This window comes from Vanessa cardui, chromosome 10 (genome assembly GCF_905220365.1).
Source record: "Vanessa cardui chromosome 10, ilVanCard2.1, whole genome shotgun sequence".
Lineage (NCBI taxonomy): Eukaryota > Metazoa > Arthropoda > Insecta > Lepidoptera > Nymphalidae > Vanessa > Vanessa cardui.
In genome coordinates, this window is record NC_061132.1 from 9,057 (window position 1) to 26,198 (window position 17,142).

The 17,142-nt window shown below is 36.7% G+C and overlaps 1 protein-coding gene across 1 annotated transcript in view; it reads left to right on the forward strand.

Annotated features, from left to right (window-relative positions):
• Positions 1-548: 548 nt before the first annotated feature.
• The window catches only part of LOC124532969 (TWiK family of potassium channels protein 7-like), a 53,001-nt gene continuing 36,407 nt past the window's right edge, over positions 549-17,142 (forward strand). Inside the window, exon 1 of the mRNA XM_047108108.1 lies at positions 549-844. The gene's annotated coding sequence lies outside the window, so the exon portion shown is untranslated. The remainder of the gene's footprint in view (positions 845-17,142) is intronic.

The following is a 17,142-nucleotide window of genomic DNA, read 5'->3' on the forward strand; positions in this document are numbered from 1 at the left end:
CGAGTTGTGTTCTTACTTGTTTTAATAAGATAAGGTTATGTGTAATAAAGTATATAGTTTTTTTTTTTTAATATGGTTTAATAATTATCAAACACTGTTTGCTGAGATTCCTCTTAGTATTTTGAACGGCCTTCTAGTTTCACATTTGGTTTTATCGCACAATCGTAAAATGTACATTGAGGTACGTACATCATCTTACAATTAACAAATCATTCGTATTAGTTTTGTATAAATAGTGATTAACCAGCTAAGCGCCGAAGCTCACACGGCGAGCACTTAGCGGGGCTCGCATTAATCACGTGCCCATCGCTGGTGGCGCGCAAGGTCAACCGGCGGCGCACTTCATTTCGATGAGAGGATGACTAATCTGATTGATGTGTAATTTATTATGATAGTACAAAGAAATGCTTTTCCTATAGTCGTAGGGCGGGCGGAGCGTGCGCGCGCAGGCTGGCCGCCGCGTACAGCGCGCCGCACAGCGCGCCGCACAGCGCGCCGCACAGCGCGCCGCCGGCCCGCAGCGCGACGGCCGCGTGGCGGAGCAGCAGTTTCGCCTCGACGCCGGCCGCCGGCGCGCAACATGCGCCCGCTACACTTCTGGAACACGACTCCGGTACCAAAGTGAACTGTGCTCGAAGTGATCGTGAACAACGAGTTGTTGATACGTGAATAGGCTTAAGCGAAACTAGTTATTTGTTTCGTATAGAATTTAAAACTTTTATTGCATTAGAAAACATGTTTTAGGAAATATTAACTTGAAACATTTATTTCTGTGAAAGTACCGAGAGCGAAAATTAGGAGACGGAGAAAGTCTCGTGTCGCCTGCGCTGCAACCGACAATCCTGTAAGTTGCAGCTTTAATTGTTTTATTAAGAAATATTCAAGTTTAACTAAGAATCGAAACAGTTTTTTTTTTGAGTCAAAGCATTACCTCTCCGACTTTATTATAACATAAAGTAAAATCAAACACCAAGTGCTCGGGCCGGTATTACTAAAGTAAAATTATATTAATGTTATGTGCAAACTACATATGTGTATATTTCCACTACAGATAGAATTTATTCGATATCTATTCGAGAATAATGTGAAGTGAGAGAGACGTGACGGAGATTCGGTGTGGTTCATTAATACGACGAATTTCTAAATCATTAAATCACCGACTGCTGCTGAAGCAACATTAACATTAGGTCATTATTTCATATTTGCTATGAAATGAAATGCATGCATGAATTGCATTTTTAGTGAAAACTATTTAAAATGTATACATATTTTATGCTGAAAATGACATTTTCCAAACTTGTCATAGGTTCATTCTGTAGTATGGGTGTGAGTTTTTATGGAAGTGGAATTCGATGAGCGGTCATTATCCAAAGATAAGTTTCGAGCGAGCGGTGAGCGGTGAGGCGAGTGGTCAGGCGAGCGGTGAGGCGAGTGGTGAGGCGGGCAGGCGGCGGGCGGGCGGCGGGCGGTCGGGTGGGCAATAAATAAGTTATCAAACCGTAATGGAGTGCGACAGGTAGGTCAGCCGTCGTCGGCCTACGGAGAATCGCTTCCCTTTATTAGGGTCCGATCTCAAACTCGTGCGGATCGTTCGATTCGAGATCTATTGCTTCTTCATGTCAGCACTTCGAGACATCGCTGGCATCATGTCGTAAAGTTAACTATCTTACCTGACGACTTGTCCAAATATATTCGATTTAATTTAAGTCAGTTTGAAATAAATGTTAAAAATCTTGTCAGCGTCGGAAAAAGCACAAATTTCGGGAGAAAATTAGTGCCATGACGATTTATTTTTACGTTTGCGAGCCAGTTACACGTAGGCTATCATCGTTATTATTCAAAAAGTACATTTTGTTACTTTTCATTACGTATATATATTACGGAAGCGATGCCGCACTACACTCACTGGGCCTGGTCTACTTAAGACAACTTTGTGTTGTTCCGACGACTTATTCGGTAATGTTTTCGATTTAACGACCAAAGAAACGATAGACGGATCGTGTGAAAGTCGATATGGTTGTTCAGAATATTACTTGTGAGAAGACGGAATATGGAAGAAGAATACATGCTCCACGGACCACAAATAAAATTGTGAATTCTAAACAGTCAATAGTATCGTCTTGACTTTGAAAATAATTTTCATATACTTGAATGTTTATACATATCGACTATGAAGTAAAAAAATAAAAAATAAAACTCTCGAAAGCTGTCATTCAAAATGCCTCGTAGTTTCAAACTAAAACGTTTGAAAAAAGCTCAATTATTACAAACAAAAGTCCGCAGCTCTCGGGTTATGCGTGGAGCTTGTTGTTAGTTGAATATTTTAAAAGGATTTATTTACAAATTAGATTTGTATATTATACAGCATACGTACTACTAATGTTAACTGTAATTGTATGATTTCTAATGTTATTTCTGAAAAATAAATGTTTAGTTCGGAATGCACCTTCAGATTTGGGCTAGATTAGACTTAACAAAATATGATGCGACGTGTGGACGTGCTTCGAACGAGTGACACATGAGTCTGTGCCCGTTATGTTACGACATTCGGTCGCCCGTGGCCGTTCGTAGCCGGTTCGGTTGCAGTGCTCGCTCGTTGCGAGTTACTTTATCTTTTTCAATTTAAACTTTATTACAGTGTTTAACAGTTGCTTAAAATAAAACACGCATTGTTTCACGCTGCATGGTTTTCATTTAGTCGCCAAAGCCGAACAAACAAACAATAACGCGGTCGCAGTCCGCAGCCCGCGTACAATATACACAATCTAGGCGTCGACTCTGTACGTGGATTCGTTGTTAGGATGTTGGAAGTAATTCTAGTGAAATCTTTCTTTATACAGAGCTGAGAACAAATTTGTTTCGTATTGTAATGGAAGTGCGGAATGGGAGCAGCGCCGTGTAAAGCGAGGCTATTCGGAAATCTCTATTGAGAATTTAATTTAACTCGGAGCTGGATTTGCTAGGTCGGGCTTATTCCTAAATTTGAGCTATTCTATGTACAAATACAATGAAAACGAAATGGAAGCAATTCACGAAATAGAAATAGAAAATATATTTCGGCGTTCAAATATCATTCCGTTACGGCCGCCATTGCGGTCTCAACGCGCCGCGTCCTTGTGTGATTGACTACACGCACACTATAAGGAAGGTCTGTTAAGATTTAAAAAATATAATTTCTTTTATCTAGAGCTAGACCTCTCTCAAAGGGAGAAGGTTTGCAGCTCATCTCGATTTAGTGCGGGTTGATGCACAAAATTTCATGCGATACTTGTAGGTTTAATCACAAGTGTTCATGGAAAAGGGATCGCTCTGGACTTTTTTTTGCATTTTCCCTTAAATAAACCTCTTTTATTTATAATTAATAGGATAGGAAAGCGAACATACCAGTTATTAGGAAATATACTTCTGTGAACATATTCATAAACACCTGACGATCTAAACCATTTTCGCTTGAGATGTATTTATAAGTAATCGCGTAGTCGATGTGGCGGTACGAGCACAACGCCGTGTAGGGTTTTGTTGTCGGTCGCCGGTGGACACTGAGTGACTTCCAGCGCATCATCAGCCCGGGTGTTCGGTTACGGGTACATGATCGTGTCGCGATCGCAGTCGGAGTTAGTTTTTACAAAATCAGACCAGTTTGGTAATTTCCATTTGTGTTATGAGCGCAAAGTAAACTTCCATTCATAATGAACATCATATTATTGTTGTATAATCCGATCTATAAAATGTAATCGTTGTTCGTGGGATATCGGATTATCCTTTCGGCAAATTAAAACCGCGAAGGCTTTATTGACCGTGATATAATTGTATGAAACATTTAATATTTTTAGTTAATTGTACTATAAATTAATTCAAAAGCGTAATATTTTGTTACGTTATCACAGTGAAATAGGTATCGTGGGTTAAATAAAAACTTGTTTTATTGTAGAGTTTTTAACAGACTACGCTGTTTGGTAATGCCTTTTTATATTTAATATAATCTTGTTTGGAGTAATATCCCTTACTATTTTTTGTGAAATTTTAAATTCTTTACCAAGCCGGGTTAAAAAAAACTCACAGTATATCATAATACGTAGAAACCAATCCCGAGTCCCAGGAAGGGCGTATTAACTTTTCAAAGTCGGACCCTCGGTGTTATTAGTTAACCTTTCCTTCTCGTGTCTATGAAAAGATGTGTACTATTGTGAGTATACATAATATTGCTGAATTAATGTTGTGAAGCATCTGTAAGTATACCCACATATTTAAAGCCTCCCAAAGTCTCGAGCTCTAACGCTACAAATAGATCAGCTCTTTTTTTAACACAATGACACTGAGTGCGTCTATGTGACGGAAGACTACTTGAGGGAGGGTTATAATATATAAAATTGGTCTGGAGCTTACTACGAAAGTCAGCAGACAGTCAAATTCCTCTTTACGTATTTTGAGGCAATGCAAGATTTCAGAAAAGCGTACTACTATGAAGTCAGATGTTTAAAAACAAATGTATTATTTCGTTTTGTATAATCCTTAACAAATATACCTCCTCACAATAAAAATATCATGTGCCTCGTTTACTCCACATCGACATGGTTACGTCCTCATACTCGCGATAGAGATCGCAACAGTGCCCGCGTTGTAGTGGAACTAATGCTGATAATAAAGTGTTTGGAGTCCGGAAAAGTGCGACAGCTGTAAGGAATTTTATATACACCTCATTCATCTCATCGGTGACACTCTCGTAGGATATGCCGGCAGCGATCGGATACAGCGTTATGAAAATATTATGCGTGGCATAAAAGTGAGGTCGAGGAGGTGAACATCCATATTGTAATAGTTTGATCGTTTGACTCAGTGGTAATATATGAGTACTGACATCGGGAAGCTGAGGGATCGCATTCACTGAGCTTATTCGCCATTTTTTTAAGGTCTGAGGTGATAATTTCCGAATTTTTGGTAGATTGTTGACTATAAATAAGCAAGTGTAATACTTCTATAATGAATAAAGATTTTTTTCCTCAGCTTTAACAGAAAAGTTTTTCTAATTCTAAGAGTCTGTGAGTCCTTTGCTGGACTCGGAGTCTGGAGACCGAAGTGAGCGGATGCGGTCGGTGTGTCGTGGGCGATCGGGCCCGACCGACATAACTCACGTGAATTTATCGCTACGCGGATAAAGGTCTCCGTCGAATATCTCAGGGGCCATTATTGCTGCCATAACCGGAGCCATTCGTCACGATAGGTCTCGGCCTCGCCTTGTTCGCTGTCGCTCATATCTCCGTCGTAACTTCTGTCAGCGATGTTTATTTCGCCATTCAAAGCTAAAAGGACGGTCGTAAGATTAGCGGAGAAAATGAATCGAATTCATTCACAAACAGACCGTTGACGGCTTTATTCGCCGATAAAAATCGTTTCCTAAACGACTTTCACTCGAAGGTTCTCGTCGGACTCTCTGCCCCTCGAATTTTATTTGAAGAAAATTAAGTCAATGCAAATCAATTTGAGTAGATGTACAAAAGAAGTCTGGCGTATTCAATAAGCCAAAATCTTTTGAAAGGGATGCTCTTTTAAGGTATTTGTGGTAGCAATTTATATAGAATTCAGACGACACTCGGTGAAGTAATATTGTGAAATATATTCATGAGTCCTTTACAGTATATTATGGAATCTGTGATAGCTTTACCTAAGAATAAAAACTAGAACTTAGTGTGTCAACATAATTGGCTGCACTTCATATACATAATATTGCGTAAAAACATTCACAGTGTAAATGTATTATTTTAAAAAGTATATAATTAATTATTTATAACCCACTAGAAGGGCTCATTTTTATGTATTTACCAAAACAACCATGGAGCTACCACAGGTTATAATGATGTTTTAAGTTTGGATTTAAATGGAAATTAGATTAGAGTGTGGGTGGGTGGAATCGAAAGCAGACTAAGATTTTCTTATTATTATTAAAATGTCTCTCATTATGTTGTGCATTTCCGTGCTTTTTCATTTTCCGGCATAAAGCGGCCTCTGAGCTAAGCTTTAATTACGGCGTCATGAGGCCTGACTATAAATAGAGTTTCGCGTATAGCACCCGAATTCCGCGTGGACACTAAACCAGATGCAATTAATTCGGTGTAATTACGCGCGCCGAGCGCCGGCACGCCGCCGTCGACAACAATCACGCACTCGTTCACTCCACGTTCGCCCCCCCCCCCGCGCCGGCCCCGCCGCGCCGCCGTCCCTCCGCCGGCAAACAAGTGCCACCTTTGTGTGCTGACGCCGCTAGTTTAAACAATGTCGAGTGAATCTCGCCGCCTGTTTGTCTATCGACACTTGCCTTGTTTACCTTAATAAGCCTGGAGCTCGTCAAGTGCTCTCTATTTCCTTCTGTTTAAATACTTTACAAACTATTTACATTAAGAAGACTTTCAGTTACAGCAAAGTTCCCTGAAAGTAGACAAATTATACTTCAAATATTTACTGAGCGCAGAACTTTGCATATTCATTACTTTGCATAAGCTGATATCGTGCAAAGACTAATGCAATAGAAGCAACAGGAAATGTCAGGTATTTTCGGTTGAAAAAAGTTTTACTTGATTCCTGATATATTGAATCTTACTGATGTTAGTACAAAATGTCCGGAATATTATAACTTGTTAATGGCCGACGCTTGCACAAAAGCAAAGTTCGGCAAAGATCGGACATCGGATGGAATCACTTTACGGGCGAGCATGAGGTTATTTACTTATACGAAGCAAGCTCATGAAAACGCGGAGTCCGGGTTCGATTTTTAATTCAATTTAATTATCTTTTAGTATAAATATCAGGATGAAAATGTGCTTTTAGGTGACGTTTTAATCTCTCACATAATATTTTACGGTTACCTCAGGAAATGCAGACGTGATAATAATTTGCTCTTAAAGTACTTCATGATGATGTACATATGACACTTTTTGATGCCAACGTTTCTTATATGTAAGTCTAAGTATTTATTTGTGCGTAAAATAAAGTCAATTTAAACCCTGTTATATAGCGTAAAAGATTTACGGAAACATCAAAAGGCAGAGAGTTGCGGCGAAATATTTCTGTATACGACTGTATCTTCGGAAACCGCGGCCGTAGTCACACGGTCACACGACGCCCTTAATGACTTGGTCGCCGTGCGTTCAGCGGCGCAGATGTGCTCCCGTCATTATGTTGACGTCATTACCGCCGAAGAGCTTCCGTCGCGAGAGCCTTTCTTTGTGACCACTCCCCTCTACCCGCGACCCTTCCTGGCTCTGCCGCCTCGCACTGATTGATAACCGCCTCGTCACACCCTCGATGTCGAGTCAATATCTATTGGAATTTAATAGCAAGTGTTTGGGAGGAAAATCGCCGTATCGGTTTTTGTGAGAAGCGAAGATTGTCCCTCATACCCCGACACGTTGCGACGCAGTCCCGGCGACGGAACGGGAGTCGTGTCTCTCGAGAATTCGCGTCACGCTGCAGTCGCGACGACACCTCACGGGTGCGATGTCAATCACTTCAATATCCAAAATATTTTATTATTATTCAATATGATGCTGAACTTTGGGAATACGAATAGCTTTTAATATGTATTTATTTTTCATTTGGAAAGTTATTTTAACATATTAAATTCTGTAAATATTCATTATATTTACAGAACGAATGCTTCGTATAATGAATTAGGTTTTGTCTTATTACGTTCGTGTGTGTTTGTATGCGTACGTTATGAGTAAAAGATAAAATGGTTTCAACATTAATAAAATTAAACGTTTGTTGAAAATTCATAAATATGAATACAATAAAAAATCATTCACCTGCTAAAAATTTATACATATTATTTGTTTGAAAGAGTAATCAGTGTATTGTAACGCTGTATCATGACTGGGAGTATTTATTGTAAGATGTCGCTATGTTCGCTTGTCCGGTGACTAGCGTTAATCGTTAGCGATCGCAGTCAAGAAGGCTAATTATGACTTGAAAGTAATGGCTACAGGCCGGTAAAGATTTTAGAGAGTCGCAAATTTAAGTCAGATTCAAAACTTTATCTAATAAACATTTTGTAAGCAAATTCGTTTTTAAAGAGAGGGGAAATGTTTGAAAATTGGTTTCAGCAAAGCAAATGATCAGAGCCAAACAATGCCGAGTAATGAATATGGCTAGATTATGTTTATTGTTTTAATTGACAAGCTGTTGCTTGTACGTTATTCCGGTTTGTATGGCAGCTCGTCAGTCCTCTTACGAGCTCGTTTCGGTTGTCATATTACAGAATGAATTAAATACGATGTTCCGGCGATTAAGAAAGGAGGCAAGAAAATAAGAAGATCCTTTTCTTAAGTGACAAATTAAATGTATTACATTATATCCGATGAAACTGCTAAAGCATAAATCTCATGGTATAAAATAGTTATAAGCAAAGTACATAATAAGGCTAACTTCTCTCTATTATTGTCAATTGTTCTCTGCGGTACGTTTCTTGTGCTAATGAAACGTTGTAAGATTATTATTTTATTAGCAAAATACATCAATATAGATCCATCTCAATAATACGGGTAATATTTTGCTGTTGAAACACTTGTACCTTGGAGTAGTTGTGCAAAAGGCTTCATTTAACAGCTCATCATATTACCTCTACAGGTGACAAGGTGGTTCGTTTTTTTTTTGCCCAGAGGATTGCAATTGCGATTCAAAAGGGAAATGCTATTAGTATTCTTCCCAACATTCCACGCGTTAAAGATTTATACAGTGACGTATTTAAATCCATGCCTAATTTAAAATTAATTTAAAATTAGGCAATAATTACCCTTTCAGATTAAAGGTTAATCCTACTACTATTATAAAGGCGAAAGTTTGTATGTATGGATGTATAGATGTTTGTTACTCTTTCACGTAAAAACTACTGAATGGATTTGAATGAAACTTTACCACAATATAGCTTATACATCAGAATAACACATAGGCTACAATTTTCGAGGTTTCTAATGTGAGGTCGTAAAAATACACATTTTTTGCACTTACATTGCAAACGCTGACTGAATCCTACAAGATAGATCAAAACAATGTACTACAGTATTGTACAACTTAAAAAGGTCTACAAAAAAGTCCGTGATGGTATATGTTTATCTCTTAGGAATAACCCACAATAACCATTTTTTATCCTTTACTTTGTACGAGAAATAATGGCTTATTTACGAAGCGATTTTAAGCGATTACTAGACTAGACGGGACGAACCTGAAGTCCACGCGAACGAAGTCGCGGGCAAAAGCTAGTAATTATTTAAATGGATAATAATATTTTACTTATATTAAATTTTATTGTACACCAAACAGACAATATAGATTTAGCCTTAATAAAAGAGGTGTACAGTTTTGGCGACCTTATCGCAACTATGCGATCTTTTCCAGGCAACCATCGGTGTAGGATAGGATATCTCATAGAATATGAGGTGGGTGGTGCTGTAATAATAAATAAAATAACGTGAATCTATTACTAAAACTGTTAAATAAATTTAATAATATAGAATACATTAATAATATATCAAAAAATAAATAACATCATCAATACATATAAAATAAAAGTATTCAATAAATACACACTAACTAAATACACACTACATACAACACGTACGAATTTTATATACTATATGTCTTCAAACATAACGAGAAACAGAAAAAATAAATAAAATAAATCAATGGTGTACAGACATTTGAGAAAAAAGTGATCTTTTTAGAGTTGTTTATTAGCAAGACTTGAAAAAAAAAATACAAATTACATATATAACATTTTGACGTATAAATATTGCTTTACTAAAAGAAAACCGATTTTCAAGGGGTCGCTTAGCAAAAACTGCTGTGAAGCTCATTTTTAGGGTTCCGTACGTCTGAATACAAAAACGGAACCCTTATAGGATCACTCGTGTGTCTGTCCGTCCGTCGCTTGCAGTCAATTCAATCTCCGAATCTATTAGACCGATTAAGTTGAAATTTGGTACACATATCAATTCCTGAAACCCAAATACAGAGGTGTGACGTGAGCAGATGAAATCTGTATATGGGGGTCATTTTTGGGGGGGAAGGGGAAAATTAAAAAAAAACATGCTGAAAACTGCATCGTGTGGTATATCAAATGAAAGGTCTTGTTGAGAAGATCTTATATGTATTTTTTTGTAATTTTAAAATAAATAGTTTCCAAGTTATTCAAGAAAGTAGACGAAAATTGACCAGTCCCCCCTTATCTCCGAAACTACTGAACCTAAAATTTTGAAAAAAATACAGAAATTAGTTTTCTCCTTATAGATTATAGGAAAACCTATAAGAAGTCCATTATATTGAAATAACATGGTAAATCACTCAATATTGTGCGTACCAACTTACATTTGCAGGTGGAATGTGTGGGAGAACATATTTTTTAACTCCAATGTTAAGTTTTGTTGAATCGGTTTGTAGATGAATATTTAATGAAAAATATAAGCTCACAATGAGCATTCTACGACCAATATTTTAGGAGATATTAACATCGTACGGAACCCTCTTCACGCGAGTTCAACTCGCACTTGTCCCCTTTTTTATTTCAGATGAGAATATAAGTTACTATTGTACGCTGATTATATTTATTTACCTAATTTTGTTCCATAAGATGTCAAACAATATCTTACGATGTAATCAATGCCGTCTCAGTATCAGTACTTTTATTTATTGTCAAAAATTAAATGTATCATTTTTTTTTCCTGAAACGCCAAATCTTTAAAAAGTGATGTACTAAAGATGGAAGCGTCGGATCTTATTGACACTGCAAAATTTCATGATATCACTAAATTCTGGGCTGCAAATTATATGCGTAGAAATTGAGCAATGACGTGTAGATTGTTGTGGACTAAAACGATTATGTTTTTGACTGACGTGGAAGCGGCTCGCCTTGTTTATTTTAATTACTTCCGAAGCATAATGTCTTATAGAACTCCGCTCCGGGGGATCCGATATCAGGACGACCCCTGGCTTGCAGAAAAGGTCTAAAGGTCGGACATTATACAAAAAGCCAAGAGTTTCTTTGAGATACAAATTTTAAGAAAAATCGACTGTCGATTCTATTTTTATAATAATATATGTACATATCGCGTGTTGATAGTATGCGTTATGGTTGTAAAAATATAAAATACTTTTGTAGAAATTTGACGCAGATACTAATAGTTGGGCGCTGTCAGGAAAGGACGCCAACGAGCGTTTGTGTGTTTAAGTATAAAATTAATGATTTCGTGGTATGGTTTTGTGCGAATCCGTTTGGTATTGACAGCTCCGGTTTGAGATGTCAGTGAGCCAGTGTAACCAGGCACAAGAAACGTCTTTACTTCCATTTTAAACTTTATTTTTTAGCTGTAATGATGACGCGTACAATTGATAAATTAATTTGCATAGAAATAATGCGATACATTAAATTAACGCTCATAAATTTCCAAAACAACGTTTAATACGGCATCATACTAGACCAAATAACGAAATGTTTCAGTTAGATTTTATCTAAGAACTAGCTAATCCCGCCCGCGTGATGTTTGTTTGCGCCAAAACTGTTTCGCTGTGCTCTCGTTGTGATTCATTTATTTGTTTTATCCCAATTAGCAACAATAACACTGAAAGACTATATTCCATTTATGTTTAGTTGAGATTTGTAAAACGCCGTCTTTTTTGCTTTACATTGATTTTAACTATTTCATTCATATTTATGGGAATGATTGGATACTTTATTAATCTCTGTGAATAAATTAAAAATATTGTTCTTATCCTAGAAATACATACGTAAAAATTGTATTACACTTTTGTTAGAATAATATTTTGATATTATTTTTTATTTGATCTCTGGACAATTTTTATTACAATACAATACCTAAAATATGAATATAATGAATATGTTTAAATATCATGAATTAAAAATATTGTTTACAACGAATAAAACAAAATATTCGCCGACGAGCTGTCAACAGGACTCCAGGACGAGTCAGGTGCGGGATGGCGCGCCGTGAATAATATAATATGCTCGGCATCATTCGGTAGTTTTTGTTCATTCGCTGGCAGAGGAAACATTACGACGCTCTTGCCGAGTACTACTGTATGCATACTATACTCGATATAACGCACAAGTTCTACTTATAATCAATGCAATTGCTGGTAGATGAAAATTACTCAAATATACCTACGGCTTCAACATAATTTTAATCGATTGGATAAATTTTCTAAAGTATAACTTTTGTTGCAGATTTCTTTGGGTTTATTTTGTACAAAACTCGAAAGCTTCTGTTACGATTCCGCCCCGTTTGTGCTAAAAGTGTCCGGGCTGCTATAACTTTCAATTATTAAAGATATTTTGTTCGACAATAATTTTGAACTTTAATTATTTCTCTAATATTTGAAATTTTCAAAAGTTATAATTATTTTTAAGAAGTAATTATTTTTTTGTCTTCGTTGAATTTTAGATTGTCTAACGCCTACAATGTTTGGAAAATGGCAGTTGTCTCTACTTCTCAGTTGGAAGTCGATGTATGTGGCGTTTAAAATATGTTAAAATAGAATTGAATTTGCCGTCGAAAAGTTTTTCGTATGGATATTTAATCTGACAAAACTTCAGAGGATACTTAAATTTAGGAGTGATTGATCTTCGAGGCGTCGGAGATGTATCAATTAGGTATTGTCGGCGTTTCGACGCACTCGTCTGATTGTTCGGAGCATAATTAATGATAGGGAACAATGCGCGGGCGACATAACTAATCATTCAACCGCCAGCACCGCCAAATTCGTCCATTGAGCGTTTTACGTCTCTTTATTCGAGAAATCGATTTAGCTAATGGAGCCTCTCGAAAGCGATGTTCTTTTCTTCCCGGTGATGAATCAACTGATCGAAGACTTATTCAACTAATAATTCGAACTAATATCGCTTCCGACGCATCATTCGCTTACGCAATTGAATGTAACTAATATTAAATAACACTTGGAATTGGAATCCACGTCTCAATCCACGAATGATCTGGGCGTCCGAGTCGAGAGCTATTCGACTCATTGGCGTCGTTGAAGGGGGAGCGACTGCGAAACTTGCTCCTCGAGCGCCTCACGAGCCCTCGAACTCGGCCGTACTGAGCGTTGAATTAATCTTCTGCTTCCGAAGTGCATCTCTGTGCTGCATACCGGAATCTTCGAGTTGGAAATGTTGATCTTACCTACTGTACTTGTAAGTGATTTCCAACGGGAAACGGATGGGATTGGCACTATTTAATCGCAGTACATTTACGATATAACTTTTTAACACATGAGGTAAGGAGATAATACGAGCTTTTGAATGACTTGACAAGAAAAATGATTATCATTGCATAAAATGTATTGTATTGAGGACTGAGAAGGAATAAAATAATTTTAAGTAATCAGTTCGAAGAATAACAGCGATTGCACGAGTTACGATGCGGAGCATCGGAGATATAAATAATTTAATTGCAATCTTCTCAGTTCGCGTAATTGAGACAGGTTCCATACCTCTGTAGGTAAAGATAATTTAATGGAGTTCATTATGTATTTTTAATTGATTTAATTTCCTAGAAATATTGAAAAATATTCACACAACAAAATAGAGCAATCCGCGGTAGGACGACGGCTATAAAGTGGGAATTGACCTCTCACCTCGACTGTTTGTACAAACATTTGTTTTTTTTTTAAATATAAGTCTAAATAATTGTTTTATTTATTTACCTAACTAACCTAAAAAAATTCAGTAGTGATAAATAGTTGTGAAATGAAATGTGAATGTGTCCATGAATTCTAATAATTTCTGAATATTATTGTAAATAGGTTATCTATTTATAGAATTATACAATTAATTGTATAATTCGTAAGGTTTTTCGTAAACTGGCTAAAAGACGACGATGACTGTTCGAAGATTTCGGAAAGGATTTTTATCGGCGCGCGTCTCGTAAAGCAATGTATTATGACATGAACATTTTATGACCCTCGCACTCACGTGCGAAGCAATGCAAGGGACACCATGTAACAACAAAGTCTGGAATAATAACAAAGTCACGTCAATATCCTTACTAAATTAGTAAGAGCCGTATCAATATGTAAAACAAGAAACATGAGCAATCTTTATAATTATAAGCTTATTTTGATAGATCAGCCTCAGTATAATATAGCAAGGGGTCCTATTCTAAGTTAATGGTTTTTGTAACTGTTTTGTTTTTGTATAGCGATACATATAAAACTGTAAAAATGCCGATATGAACAATGCATTATTACTGGAACACAATGAGTTGTTGACACATAACTTGAATTTAAAAGCCAAAATGCTAAATGTGTGGTGATTACTTAATACAAAATGTAGAACTAAAGTGAGACGATGGTATGAACGATACCGCGGAATTTACAAATTATTTTAGATAAAAAAATTTAGTGGAATCCTCATTTGTCATCCTATACAGGAAGACTCGGCTCAGCTTACTTTTGAGTCACGCCTGTCACCGCGTAGAATATGCGGAGAGGAAAGTAAGACGGACAAGTGATTGGACATTGACACCGTTGACATCGTATTCGATATTTTGATAAAATATTTATGTTTTTAGATTAGTTGATTTGGCGTAATGTTTCAGATAAAAACAGACGTGACGCGCAGACGTGTCGCTCGACGATCTTTTGTAGCTTCTCTCATTTATTCCGGCCGCTTCGTGCATAATCTCGACTACATTACGACTGCTTGTTTTTGAGTTTATTTTCCTCTCTTCAAACGATACTCTTTCTTGATTGCTCCATTGTCTCACTCGGCTTCATAAATGACAAAGACCCAAATAGCTTACAATTGATTGATGTATTTTTATTGAATTGAGTTGTTTTAATTTGGGAAACCGAGAAACGCTTCAGAAGAGTTCTTTGTTTTATTTTTATGAAAGAAAAAACTAAATAATAGAAACGTCATCGTGTACAATCCACGAAGACCGCCTGGCAGAGAGGGAGCATTTGATTGCGGGCGACGTGAACAGCCCTCGGCCGCCGTCACAGCGCTACAGCGCTAAATTAACCTGTTCTAATTATTGTAATGCAGTATCATTACTTACAAATTAATTAAAAAACAATATTTTAAAAAGTACTTATTGACATATTAAACAGTTATACCAGTTGTGTCTAGTTTTTTATTGCGATTTAATATTATGGGGCTGATACAATCGATATTTGCTATGATATTGTCGAGACCAAGGAAAACAGTTCATGTCAACTTTGACGTATTATAACAATTCAGAGCGACACAAATTACCGGATATTTGTACGAGTGACTGATGAAAGAAATACGCATTTGTGAACCGTCAGTAGTCGTTTTGCGTTACGGGGAAGTGATATCTAGCTCAGCGTACGTTCGTTCGTTAATCCTGACTCATCATCATTATTACGGTTTTTATATTTGTAGTCGGACTGAAAAATGGGGACCTGATGGCAAGTGGCCATAGAGATTGGTAGTGAACGCAATGTTAATCATTCCTAGTATCGAACGACAATGCGTGTCTAAACCATGACAACAACGATCTGCCTTGTGCTTGTAGCTACACTGGCCGACCCGCCCTTAACACCAGAACACAACAATACTGAGTACTGTTATTTGGCGGTAGAATAACTGATGAGTGGGTGGTACCTATACAGACGGGCTTGCACAAAGCCCTACCACCAAGTATACAAAATTTTGTATTTGTTTGTATTCGTTTTGCAAAGAAAATAACACATTTATTTTAATTTCGTTCATCGTACCTTGTGTCGTACAACATATTAAAGTAAAACGCGGTCTCAGCTACATGGTAGTGTCCGATGCACAATGGCTGTCGGGAAGCGTTTGTCGTTGTTTCAGTGATAAGGCCTTTGTACAAGTATGCTTGCTTATTTGTATGTGAATTTACTTGACTCGCACTGAGTATTGCCGCCGCCGGCACATTGTCCAACCACCAAGTAAATACATCAAAATGCATAAAAATATTACTCACAACTCCATTATTTCTCCGAGGTGTCTGGTAGTGAGAGTCATTTTTAAGCGACTTCAAAAAACGGAGTGTTCTCAAGTCGACCGGTATATTATTTTTTTTTTTATGTTTGTTCGACGATTACTTTGCCATTTATGAACCGATTTTGATGATTCTTTTAGTCACAAAGAAGATGCTCCTGGAATGGTACCATGATGAGGATATCAGATTCTGATGATGTGATCCTGGAGAATTTTTATAGGCACATGTACCGTGTGAAGTATGCATTTATTATAAAATATGTATTTTCTGAAGTTGTATTAACATTTGCTTATGGCAATCATAATGTTATACTGCTGAGCTGATGATGGAAGGTGTAAGTCCTCAATTACTAGGAGTTAGGAAATAGATCTTTCAACATTAATACATGGATTTATACTCCTCTTCGTAGCTTTTATGAAGAGAAGTACAGGTTCACTAAACATTTATTTTGTTATGTTATTGCTTAGTATATCATGCTCCAGAAGTGGTCCCATATAAGTTTTATTTAAATAGATTCAGTGCTTTTTGAAAAAAATCAACAACTAACAATTTGTTACATAAGGATTTTTAATTTATATTTTGAGAAAATACCACTAAAAAGAGTAAAATAAAATATTTTTTAAAAAAAATAACACCGACTTCAGAGTGATCATGAAAAGTGAGAGTGAAATCGGGCGATTGTAGCTAATTATTTCTACATTTTGTTTTTCACTCAAAATCGTCCGACTGCAATAATCCGTGTTTAAATCAAATTATTTTATTACTTTTTGGTGATCACGTTGAAGTCGGTGTTATTTTTTTAAAAAAATATTTAATTTAAGTGCTACATGTATTTCTTTGCGATTTTTTTCTGCTATTACATATATGACTGTTTAATGTTAATAAAAATAATAATGTCAATAAAAAGAAATAGCAAAAATTTAGTATGTTAAAAATATGTCAGCTAAAATGATGATTTATCTGATCTCCACAGCTCGTATTCCACTGCTGCGTCACACGTGAGCTGAGCCTGTAATTTGATATCCGTTATTGTATTTGTGTTCGCGTGTTTCATTATGAGTTAAGTGTTCGTTTGACTCGGATAAGTTGTCGAGGACTAGCTGTTCTGTTATATCAGATTTTGATTATGTATATAATATATTTAATTTAT